This window comes from Pinus tabuliformis, chromosome 6 (genome assembly GCF_031772625.1).
Source record: "Pinus tabuliformis cultivar Carrire ecotype Pingquan chromosome 6, CPIR1, whole genome shotgun sequence".
Lineage (NCBI taxonomy): Eukaryota > Viridiplantae > Streptophyta > Pinopsida > Pinales > Pinaceae > Pinus > Pinus tabuliformis.
In genome coordinates, this window is record NC_142292.1 from 659974696 (window position 1) to 659987788 (window position 13093).

A 13093-nucleotide genomic window follows, 5' to 3' on the forward strand; every position below is an offset into this window, starting at 1 on the left:
CGTCCTTGTTTAAAGATTGTATTACTGCGGTTCGAAAGTGCCACAACTATCAAGTGTTTGATCGAAAGATGCGTGCTCCACCTGCTCCTCTCCACCCTATAATTGCCGTTGGTCCTTTTTCCAAATGGGGTATCGATTTTATTACCTGTAACCCTCACTCGACCGGGGGGCATGCGTATATCATCCTTGCGGTAGATTATTTTACTAAGTGGGCCGAGGCGATGCCTACATTCGAGGCAGACAGCAAGACAGCTGCAATTTTCGTGTTCAATCACATAATTGCTAGGTTTGGTGTCCCACAAGCGATAATAACTGACCATGGGCGCCATTTTTGAAACGTTATGATGACAGAACTTACAGGCCAGCTTGGTTTGCGTCACGATAGTTCAACTCCTTATTATCCATAAGCGAATGGTCTGGTTGAGTCCATCAACAAAGTTTTAGTTATCATGATCCGACGAATCATTGGTATTCATCGGTCGAATTGGCACAACATGTTATTTTCAGTGCTTTGGGCATACCGAACCTCAGTGAAAACATCAACAGGGTTCACTCCTTTCCAACTCGTTTATGGTTTGGAAGCTGTGCTACCCATTGAATGCGAAATCTCGTCACTGCAAATGGCCATCGAGTTACTTCCAGCTACTTCTGAAGAGGAAAAGCGTTTATTATACTTAGCTCAATTAGATGAGACTCGACGTGATGCTGCATTGGCGATCGAGACTCACGCAAAACGTATGAAAGCTCAGTATGATCGAAATGTGACCCCTCGAAATTTTTCGGAAGGAGACCTAGTGTTATTATATGATCAAGCTAATGATAAATTAGGTGCTGGAAAATTCATTCCTATGTGGCATGGGCCCTATATTGTCAAGTGCAAGCTAGCGAAAGGGGCCTATGAGCTGGTAGACTTTGACGGGGACTCTTTGGGTAAACCCAGAAATGGTCTTTACTTAAAGAGGTATTATGCTTAAATGATGGGTATGGAGAATTTTTAGTTAGGTTAGTTTTTCTTTCTAGCTGGTGTGTTTGTTAGTTTAGACAGTGTGCTTAGCTTAGAGAGTGTTTTTCGTCGTTATTCTGGCTTATCTTGGTTTTACTCTTGATATTGCAGATGTCGATGCCTCTCCAAACATACATCGGTTTCGTTGATGGTGCTTGTCGTAGTACACGGAATATCTCTTCCGCATCTTGGGTTATCTATTTGCCCTCTGACGAGTTAGTTTCTATGCATGGGGTGAGCCTCGGTCAAACAACAAACAACATTGTCGAGTACAGTGCAGTGATTGAGTTATTGTCTGAATCTATTTCATTTGGGATTCAGAGTTTGATAGTGAGGTTAGATTTTGAACTCATTGTATTACAGCTTAATAGAGTATATGCCTTTAGAAATCCAGTGTTATTAAGGTTATTTTTTAGAGTGCGTCTCTTGGAACGTGAGTTTGATTACATTGAATATCAACATATTCCAAGATCTTTAAATACATTAGCGGATGCAATTGCTTCTCGAATGTTAAATAGACATTTGCAATAATCATACATATAAATTTAAAAACATTTCATCACACATGTTTAACAAGATAAGCCGGTAATAATGATATATATAGATAGGAGTGTGTCAAAAAATACATCGTCTTCGATCATAGGTTGAAAAAGACCTTATGATCAACAAAAATGATAAGTACAAAAAACCAAAATGTCACATGTGTCTACAAATCGACCATCCAATCACTCGTGATGATCTCTATATGACACCACTGCACGGGCCACCCTACACAAGAACCTCCTAAAAGGTCCTGGGACCCCGACTACATAGCGCTGAAGCCTGATAGGAATATCATCTATAGTATTCTCCGGTATATCTGTTGTAAGACGCTCTAGGTCTTGTTCCAACTCAGCTAAAGTCTCTGTGGCCTCGTCCTGTGGGGCCGGTGCCGCTGCAACTGGTAGTCTCCTCTCGAAAGGCCGGAGATTGGCTGGACGACGTGGGCCTACATCTGCATTTTGAAAATTATTACTATCAGTTTTGAGACGATATAAAAACAAACAAAAAAAATAGATAGTTTAAAAAACTTGTGGAAAATGAAGTTACCTGTGTCATCCCATTGTTCTCCCGGTGGAAGAACCATGTCCGGATCTCCACGAAAATCAACTCCGGCATAAGGAAAATCCTGTATAGAAAAGACCTGGTCCTCTAACCAATGAAAGTACTTCGGAGTAAATCGGACAACCTCCGTGCCCTCATCAGGATGACGGGCCATAACCGCAACCCATCGCATCAATTTATGCTCTCGGGGAAGCCCAGCCTCAACAGTGAGCTGTTGTGGGATCAACATCGGAACCCTCTCTAAGCCAAAACTCACAACTAAAGGCCCATACCCAAAGGTCTTTAGCTGTCCGTTTTTGGCTCTAGTCAGTTGGCCTTTTAAATTGGCCAACACAGCATCACACCAGTTGAAAATGGTACCTCGATAGTAATCAATCGCCATCCGCATCTGGGATCCAGTGGCAATGTGTAAAGCGGCAGCCCTGCAAAGTCTGGTAACTGTAAAGGCAATCACCATAAGTTCAGGGTGGGATATAGTTTTGATCTCTATCCCCTTCTCCTGAGACTGTGTTATACACCACTCTAGTCGAAGACTAGCGATGGACTGGCCACCCGGCCTAGTCCCGAACAAAGTCAAGTGTTCGCCTCTCTTGGGCAAACCAGTGAGGAAGTAGATATCTGCGGGCTCTATCTCGAGCTGGTGCCCTCCAATATAAAAACACTGGTCCTGAACGTTCCATCTTTCTACCAGCCACTCTAGAAAGCGCACTTGGGCCCTCATGCCAGGTATGGCCCAGTATTTATAAAGGCCGCGTGCCTTCAAAGCATCAATTGACGGTTGATGATTAATGGCGGCCAAATCAACATCTTCGTGCTCTCTCTCGCGCCAATCAAGCATGGTGAACAATCTACACACCAAAAAGCATCCATTAGAATCCATGGAATCAAAAAATTTTGGTCCAATTTAGAGAATTTGGGGTTTGAAAACTCTTTGCGCGGAGTACGCAACCCGCCTTTAGGAACAGAGCGTGGGTACGCAGGTTCCCTTAAGGCAAGGTGCGTACGCCCAACATTTTCCCAACTGAGAAAATGTCGGGGTACGCGGGTCCCTAGTGTGGCACCTGCGTACCCCGAAAGGCGGTTCTTGAAACCCCAAAGCCTCTAAAAATGAAATCTAGGGCCTAAAAACAAATTCTAAATGGATGGAAATGAAGAGGAGGATGTTCAAAATTACCTGAAAGAGACGGCATTCGATTTCGACAGTCGGATTCTCTGCAGTGTCCACGGGAAGTTTCTTGCCAAAATCCCTTTTTCTCTCCTCAACAGTAAAATGGTAAAAATGAATTGGTAAAAGCCCTATTTATAGGTTTTTTGGGTAAATAAATGGTAAATTTGTTTATTTTTCACCATGAAAAGGTATTTTTCAAAGTATTTTTATCTATCTTCAACAGGTATAAGTAATATGTTGGTTTTTGTGCAGGATAAAGGATTTTCAGGGAAAATTGTCATTTTTCACAAACAAAAACATCAGAGTCATCTTTAAGCCCTTTTCTGACTCCTAAAACATGAAAAGATTGCCGAGCGTTTCTTTTACACTCGTTAAAACGAAATTAAAAGACGGTCCTCTTATAGCCCTTTTCTGACCGTAAAAACATGAAAAGATTGCCGGATTTTTGTCGTTTCAAATTCGATATTGGAAATAAAATGACGTGTCCTTGATCGCTTTTTAATTTTCAGGTCAGAGACACTAATCATGAAAGTACTCCTTGGTCGTAAAGATCAAGCGGTTCTCTCAAGTATTATTTTATACTTTTTCGGGCTTAGGAGACACAAATTTACGAAAAAGGTCAACCCTGGAGTCTTCTTAAGTTTTTTCAGACTCTCTAAAATTGAAAAACGTCGAGTTTCTCCTATACTGGACTCGTTAAAATTTCACAGTAAAGGACCTGTTTGATTACAAACAGGAATGGACCACTCCTTCTTAGGGTTCGAATCTAAACTAAGTTGGACTCATTCGAAGGATGAGCTTATAATCAAGCAAATGTTATCCTCCTCAAGCTTGTAAAAAAATAAAGAGGTACTTGCCAGAAATGGTGGGGGAAAAGAGAGAAAAATGAGCCTATTTGTTATCCTCTGTCTCAGAAAAACCTTATCACCACTCTTGAACACGACACTTTTCATTCACCTGGGTTGGGAAATCCTTTGCCTAATAAGTTGATCAAACCACATTGAAAGTCTTCAGCCGGTTTCTGGGTATTAACTTTGGGTCAATTGTCACAAAGCCATCTGTTGTGTCTTTATGTGTTCAAGAGGTCACTGCAGATAAACCATTCATCTGCAAAATACCTGTCATCCATCTTGACCATCCCTGAGTCAGTCCTTACAGCTACATTTCTTCAACTTGAACTATGATTTCGTGTTGTGGGCTTGCCTACAACGGATCGCTTTCTATCGACATCAGCACATTACCTAGAAAGACGATCTAGGAATCGTTAGTACCTTGAAATCTGCATGCCTCAATGGCAGGTTTCTCGCCTTTGACGACAGTTTACATCATTGACTTTTGATCGAAGGACTCCGTGACATGTTCAACATCAACACATTCATTCACATCTCATGGATTGTACTGGGTACTTTGAGAACCATTGACATCACTGGTGGTCTCTCTCACACTTGTTAACAGTTTACATCATTGACTGGTAATCAAGTGGTTTCTACCATGTTCGACATCAACTCATTTATTCACATGGATAGAATCGTACTATTTCGGGAAGTAGAGATGAAGACCCTGGATCTAGTTTCCACCATCCAGGCTGCGAGGAGTTTTGTATTCATTATATAGTAGACTAATCATAAACAGATGGCTGCGTCCATACTGTGTCTACATGTGTCTATGATTATGATGTACTGCGAAATCATTCCTGTATCAGAGCAGTAGTTAGTTTGCTAGTTAAAGTTTTTGACCTGAGTATGGGAATGCCTACCTCAGCAATGATATGATCTCATATAAGTATTTTGTGTTGAATATTTGCAGGTTCCGACTGGGCTCTCCACAAGATAATCCTTGAAATGATAAAGTGCTTCACCCTTCCTAGATGATATGAAACCCTAATCTACTACAGGCTTCGCACTTTAGGGGGCAATCTGTTACACTAAAATTTGTCACCATGACTATTTGCAGTCAGTATGGCTCCATCAATTGTCATACTGTCCTCCTTGGAAAGTCTTATACCTCTGCTCCTCATGTCAAACTCCAAGAAAGAGAGAAAGTCCTTAAAAATCAATATAACTATGGTTACGCAATTTCTCTTACCCTTACCTGCGTGTACGCACCTCAAGTTCACAATACCTGCGTACTTGTACGCTTTGTCTGTAAAGGGGTGGGTGCGTACTCCTGTAAAGGTCAAAAGGCGCAAGTTTTACTTCAAAAAAGTTACTTGTGGTCGAATCTAGAGCATTCTAGAAGATGGTTTGACGTGGATTGAGCGCCTCCAGATGGTTCATGCATCCCAAAGAAAGAGGAACTTATCCCATGAAGAGGGGAGCTATCCCTTTGAAAGAGGGGCTTATCCCATTCATGGTGGACCTGATTAACTTCCTCCAAAGCATTATAAATACATGCATTGGGCCAGAGGGAGAGGAGGTTGAAAGATGAACATTCCTAAGGGTAGATGCTGCTGAAATTAGGACTCCCTTTTAGAGCTTGAGAGGAGAGATTCCAATCCTTTCTTAGCTTCATTTAGAAGTGGGTGAGCTGATCAAAGTAAAGGAGAACTCTTGCTGGACCCTGGGAGGGACCTGCACAACACCAAGGCACTGGTTGTAATGGTTTCTTTTGTTTCCAATTAATACAATTAAGTTCATTTTTCTCAACAAGTTGTTATATATAATTTGTTTCATAAACTCCTTGGTCTTTATGATGAATATGTTTTATTATATGAGTTATTCAGGTGCTATGTAATCGTTTGCTTGTTAGTGAATGCAGGCTTCAAGGAGAAGGAGGAGCTCATCTGGATCGAAGAGGCTTGGCTGCTACAAACAGCGTTGGACTAAAGGTATGCTTTAAACACCTGGTTGCTTTTATTTTAAATGCATATTTAGGGAAAGATAGTGCTTGATTGTCTTGTTTGTCACTAGAAAGCCTTAGCTTCTAGGGAGGTCGGTTTTGTCCGCAAAATTGACTCTTTCCGCATGACAAGAATATCATCTAAGTAGACAATGACAAAATCATCTAGAAATGGTCTTAACACATTCATTACCCTCATTAAAGTAGTTGGAGCATTTGTAAGACCGAAAGGCATAACAAGCCACTCAAACAATCCTTGTTTAGTTTTAAATGCGGTTTTCAAAATGTCTTCCTCAGCTATCCTAACTTGATGATAACCACTTCGTATGTTTAACTTAGTGAAATACTTTTCATACCTCAACTGATAAAGAAAATCATCAATTCTTGGGAGTGGATAATGATTTTGTACCGTGATTTGGTTCAGTGCATGGAAATCCACACACATGCGCCAAGTTCCATCCTTCTTTGGCACCAAGACAATGGGTGAACCACATGGCGAAGTGGATGGGCGTATGATACCTTTGTTAAAAAATTCTTGAATTTGCTTTTTGATTTCCATGCTCTCCATAATTGACATGCAATACATGCCTATGTTTGGAAGTGGAACATTCTGTTGCAACTGAATCTCATGCTGAATTCCCCTCTTGGGAGGTAACCCCTTTGGTTCCTGAAACATCTCGCCATGCTTTCTTACCACATCAAACAAATCAGATTTCAATTTATCATCACAACCTTCAAAAGATTCATAATCAATATCATTATTTTTCTTGATCATGAGAAGCACAAAATTTTTACTTGCATTTACTAGTCTCTTCATCTGCCCTGCATTAACCAAAGAAATGTTCAACTTTTTTGCGATGGGCTCTCACTATGTACTCCACCCCATTCTTGAGCAATATGTATTTGTTGTCATGGCGATAAAATACTGCTTTCCTATCATACAAATAAGGACTACCCAAAATGATTCCTGAGATGTCAAGTGGAACTACATCTAACTCAACTTCATCAATGAACTTTTCAGTAATGGCGAACTTGAATAAAAACTTCCTTGTAACCTGTAAGTTTACATTGTTAACTATCCAACCCAATGGATATGGCTTATGATGAGGTACAGTTTCAAGGTTTAGTTTTTTAACCAAGTCTTCTGAAATCAAGTTTGATTGTGACCCACTATCAAATAATGCATCAATCTTTGTATGATTTGAAATCACTCTTACATGAAACAACTCTATTCTTGACTCTTCATTCGGAGCATTGTTTTAACTATGTGATGAACTAGTGTTTGCAATAGTTTCTTTTCCTTTTGTAACCATGGATGAAATCTTGGTCTCATCACTAGAATCTGAACCAAGGTCATGTTGTGTGGTAGCAGTCGTCTTTTGTTTTCCCTTATTGTTTTGTTTCTTAGGCCTTAATTTAGGATGCAATTTCCAATAGTGGGCTTCATCATGCCCCTGTTTGGAACAATGTTTGCATGTGATTTTCTCCCCTTCTTTCTTCACACTTCCATTCTTCTTTCCCTTCCCTTTTCCACCCTTCTCTTTCTCCTTGCCCTTGAATGGCTTCCTCTTACTACCCTCTTCCTGAATGTTCTTTCCTCTAGATTCAAGGTGTGTGGCTTCCACACATGCCTCATCTAAATTGTTTGGATTGAACATAAGGATAACATTTAAGTATGGGGGTTTACGCAGTGCATTATATTAGATATCATTTTAGGATTCAACTGCGTTAAGTAAATCATTCACGTATGACCATTTCCATGAGAGGTAGTCGTGACTGACTAATTTCTCATGATTTTTTGAATAGTTCACTTAGCACTCATTGCATCGGGTGATGCTCACAGGGGTGAAGAAGTGGGATTGAAACTAGTGAAATGAATCACATAGCGTCAATCATCACTTCTGGGGCTTGCACCCGGTAACCAGGACTTCCCGGGAGGTCACCCATCCCAGATCGCCTTTGGCTCAAGCGCGCTTAATTGTGGAGTTTTCCCCACAATTAAGCCCACTTAGCTTGCTACCCCATTTGCAAAACCTTAGCAAGTATTGTGCCTCATGAACCATTCAAGTAGAGATCCCTTCACTCTTTTTGAATTTAAGTATGGGGGTTTACACAGTGCATTATATTAGATATAATTTTGGGATTCAACTGTGTTAAGTAAGTCATTCACGTATGACCATTTCCATGAGAGGTAGTTGTAACTAACTAATTTCTCATGATTTTTTGAATAGTTCACTTAGCAGTCATTGCATGGGGTGATGCTCACAGGGGTGAAGAAGTGAGATTGAAACTAGTGAAATGAATCACATAGCGCCAATCATCACTTCCGGGGCTTGCACCCGGTAACCAGGACTTCCCGGGAGGTCACCCATCCCAGATCGCCTCTGGCTCAAGCGCGCTTAACTGTGGAATTTTCCCCGCAATTAAGTCCACTTAGCTTGCTACCCCATTTGCAAAACCTTAGCAAGTATTGTGCCTCATCAACCATTCAAGTAGAGATCCCTTCACTCTTTTTGAATTTAAGTATGGGGGTTTACGCAGTGCATTATATTAGATATCATTTTAGGATTCAACTGCATTAAGTAAGTCATTCATGTATGACCATTTCCATGAGAGGTAGTCATAACTGACTAATTTCTCATGATTTTTTTTTAATAGTTCACTTAGTACTCATTACATCGGGTGATGCTCACAGGGGTGAAGAAGTGGGATTGAAATTAGTGAAATGAATCACATAGCGTCAATCATCACTTCCGGGGCTTGCACCCGGTAACCAGGACTTCCCGGTAGGTCACCCATCCGAGATCGCCTCTGGCTCAAGCGCGCTTAACTTGGAGTTTTCCCCACAATTAAGCACACTTAGCTTGCTACCCCATTTGCAAAACCTTAGCAAGTATTGTGCCTTATGAACCATTCAAGTAGAGATCCCTTCACTCTTTTTGAATTTAAGTACGGGGGTTTACGCAGTGCATTATATTAGATACCATTTTGGGATTCAACTGCGTTAAGTAAGTCATTCACGTATGACCATTTCCATGAGAGGTAGTCGTAACTGAACTATTCAAAAAATCATGAGAAATTAGTCAGTTACGACTACCTCTCATGGAAATGGTCATACGTGAATGACTTACTTAACGCAGTTGAATCCCAAAATTATATCTAATATAATGCACTGTTTAAAACCCCATACTTAAATTCAAAAAGAGTGAAGGGATCTCTACTTGAATGGTTCATGAGGCACAATACTTGCTAAGGTTTTGCAAATGGGGTAGCAAGCTAAGTGGGCTTAATTGTGGCGAAAACTCCACAGTTAAGCGCGCTTGAGCCAAAGGCGCTTTGGAATGGGTGACCTCCCGGGAAGTCCTGGTTACCGGGTGCGAGCCCCTGAAGTGATGATTGATGCTATGTGATTCATTTCACTAGTTTCAATTCCACTTCTTCACCCCTGTGAACATCACCCGATGCAATGAGTGCTAAGTGAACTATTAAAAAAATCATGAGAAATTAGTCAGTTACGACTACCTCTCATGGAAATGGTCATACGTGAATGACTTACTTAACGCAGTTGAATCCCAAAATGATATCTAATATAATGCACTGTGTAAACCTCCATACTTAAATTCAAAAAGAGTGAAGGGATCTCTACCTGAATGGTTCATGAGGCACAATACTTGCTAAGGTTTTGCAAATGGGGTAGCAAGCTAAGTGGGCTTAATTGTGGGGAAAACTCCACAGTTAAGCGCGCTTGAGCTAGAGGCGATCTGGGATGGGTGACCTCCTGGGAAGTCATGGTTACCGAGTGTAAGCCTCGGAAGTGATGATTGACGCTATGTGATTCATTTCACTAGTTTCAATCCCACTTCTTCACCCCTGTGAGCATCACCCGATGCAATGAGTGCTAAGTGAACTAATACAATGAGTACTAAGTGAACTATTCAAAAAATCATGAGAAATTAGTCAGTTATGACTACCTCTCATGGAAATGGTCATACGTGAATGACTTACTTAACGCAGTTGAATCCCAAAATGATATCTAATATAAGGATAATATGTTTCAAATAGGAATGTAAACTTCCAATATATTTTAGCAGTGTATCTTAGGAATTCAAATTTACTCCTAACAACAAAGCCCTTTTCCTAAACTCCTGTATATAATCTTGGACTGTTTGGCCTTTAAGCTGCCTAAAATTCTGTCAACTCATAATGGCTTTTTACATATAGGCTAAAGGATAAAATTGTCTTTTAATTGTAGAAACAAATTCAACCCAAGTAATGGATATCTTACCATGGATTCACATTTCCTCTTGAGTCTTTGCTTCCCACCAAACTAATGCAGCTCCTTCTAGCCTCAATGAAGCCAACTGGATCTTTATGTCATCTTCTTGAAGGTTTTGAATTCTGTAGTATACCTCCAACTGTCGAATCCAATTGTCCAACTTTTCTGCATTCACCTCTCCATTGTACATGGGAAGTTCGAATTTAATGTCCAATTTAAGTAAGGGAGTCTTTACTTTTGGGGTTTTTGAATGAGTATGGGTAGTTTCAGTGGTGGTAGTGGAAGATGATTCTGTGTGAGATTATGAAGATGATGAGGATTGTGGAAATGGGGGTGGCTTTCCACCATTCCCTTTGGAATCCTCCTTCTCATTTTTTTTATCCTCTGAGCTTCCTTCTCCATGTGGAGGTTTAGAACTCTCTCCAAATATTCTGGTGTTTCTATCTTCATAGAGGACTTTAACCATCTCAGTCAAAGTATAGAAAGCTTTCTTGAATTCTTCCTCTTCTAAAGAAGGACCTTCAGGCTCTCTTTCTCTAGACATAATGGATGTGGATTCAGGCTCAGAAACTGGCACTGTTGGTACCTCTTCAATCTCAATTGAAGTGTTTCAAGTGCAGCTAGAATTGGAAATTTGGGTGGTGGAGATTGTGGCCTTGTGGCTCTCCTTCTTTTGCGCATTACCTCAGGAGTTGCAACTAATAACTTCTCTTCTCCTTTCTGCAACTTTAACCTTGTAAGCATCACAATTTTGCAACCATTAAAACCTTAGTTGCACAAACTCAAGCAATCAAGCAATTCAACCTTGCTCTGATACCAACTTGATTTGTTTTTGAATGATTAGTTTTTTCTGTGCTAATATCAATTACATATTTCTATACCTATGCTTTCTTATTGCTTCTTGTACTGAGTTTTCATTAGCTGTTTGTGTATGTAATCAGGTAAATTTCCTTAAGTTTAAAATGACTTTCATGAGAAAAATAGATTCAAAAAAAAATATTGAATAACAAAAATTCAAAGTACAACAAACCATCAAAGAGACACTTTAACACAATGTTTTGATGAAGGAGTTCACCCCTCCTGGGCTACATCTCCTTGGTCTAGCTTCTATAGCTTGGGCCGGTGTATTAGCTCAATATGGAAAAATGTTGTTTTACAAAGATTTATGGCTCCTCATACATGCACTAATGTGTTCAAAATGTCCAAACTAGCCAAGAAGACCTGTTCCTGAGCTCCATTTGGTCGAAAATTGCCTTCTCCATGACTTAGTCAATATTTTCCTAGAAAAGTTCCACTAAATCTGGAACAACTCCAATTAGCGCACTAAATGTGGAGGTGGGCCCGAAATTGGTGGCACCGCTAGAAATGCCGCCAGACTAAAATTGGAGTTAACTAGTGTTTAAATATGCTTATTAGCTTTAAACCTAGATTAATTAACATAACCCCGCGTTTAGTGTTAACCAAAACCCTGACAGTCTCAGTGTAGTGGTCCCATGCAGTGTTAATATTGCATTAACTATCGTGGTAATGGTCCGTTAGAAGGCTAACCGTTTGATGTTACATTCATTGCGTTCACATGGGTGAACACTAACTGTCACGGAGTTGGTGAACTATCTGCTGGATAAACCACAACCTTGACCTCATCGTGGTGTTCACATGGTATACGTTAAACCACCAGAGGTTTGTTTGGGGCGCGGTTAACATAACCGCCTTCCCAACTGTTGTGGAGTTTGGTGTGATCACATGCGAAAACCATTGCGATGTTGGTAACTATCTGTCGGGGTTGACATCACCATTTGCGGTTAATAACAAATGCGTTCACATGGGGGAGGGTTGGCCTGCGGGCTGACCCTCCCCTAACCGCCCAACTCCTAACCGTTAGTCTTTAAATTAATGTGGAGAACATACATGGTAAGAAACACGGTGTAGCAGAGGTGGTTAGGACTTGTGGATGGTATGCCAGAGGTCGCGGGTTCGACCCCGACCTCCACCATAAAATTTTTCTCCTCTGTCAAGACTATCAAGGCCTTTGGGAGGTGCCATGTGGCGGCCTCCAGGCTTGCCACGTGGCATTCTTTCATTGGCCCAAAATGAACCAATAGAAATGTGCCAACACACCACCTAAAACCCAATGAAATAATGTCACTTTTCCATCTACAATTCGTTGTTGACCATCATTGACCTTGCCTAGTCACTTGCCACGTTAGCAGTACGGACTGTTGACTATGCAGTGACTCGGCATTTTTTTTGCAAATTTTGCTTGTTTACCAAAGCGATCAAAACACAATAACTTTCACATACGAACTTGGTTTTCAGCGAAACAAGTTGCATTAGGATCATTTTTCTGAGGCAGACGTGTTTGTTCAGGTTTCGAGCCATTCTGAGAAATTTGATATTTGAGCTAAATACTGAGCACCTGATCAAATTAGACAACGATCAAACCACTATTGTAGTCAATTCAGGCCACCACTGCAACCATTTAACCAATCAACTCCATCGCTATGCTAGGCAATGAATTATTTAAATAAATCCACTCCAATGCTTCCTGTTAGCAATTAATCGGCCATGAATTCCCAGTAACACCATTAAACCTTTGACGAACAAGGAGAGGATCTTCCTTGGGGAATAAACTCAGAATTCATCATAGAGGTGATTGGATAAAAGAAAAACTGATAAAAGAATGTGGAACAGGGTATGAATTCCG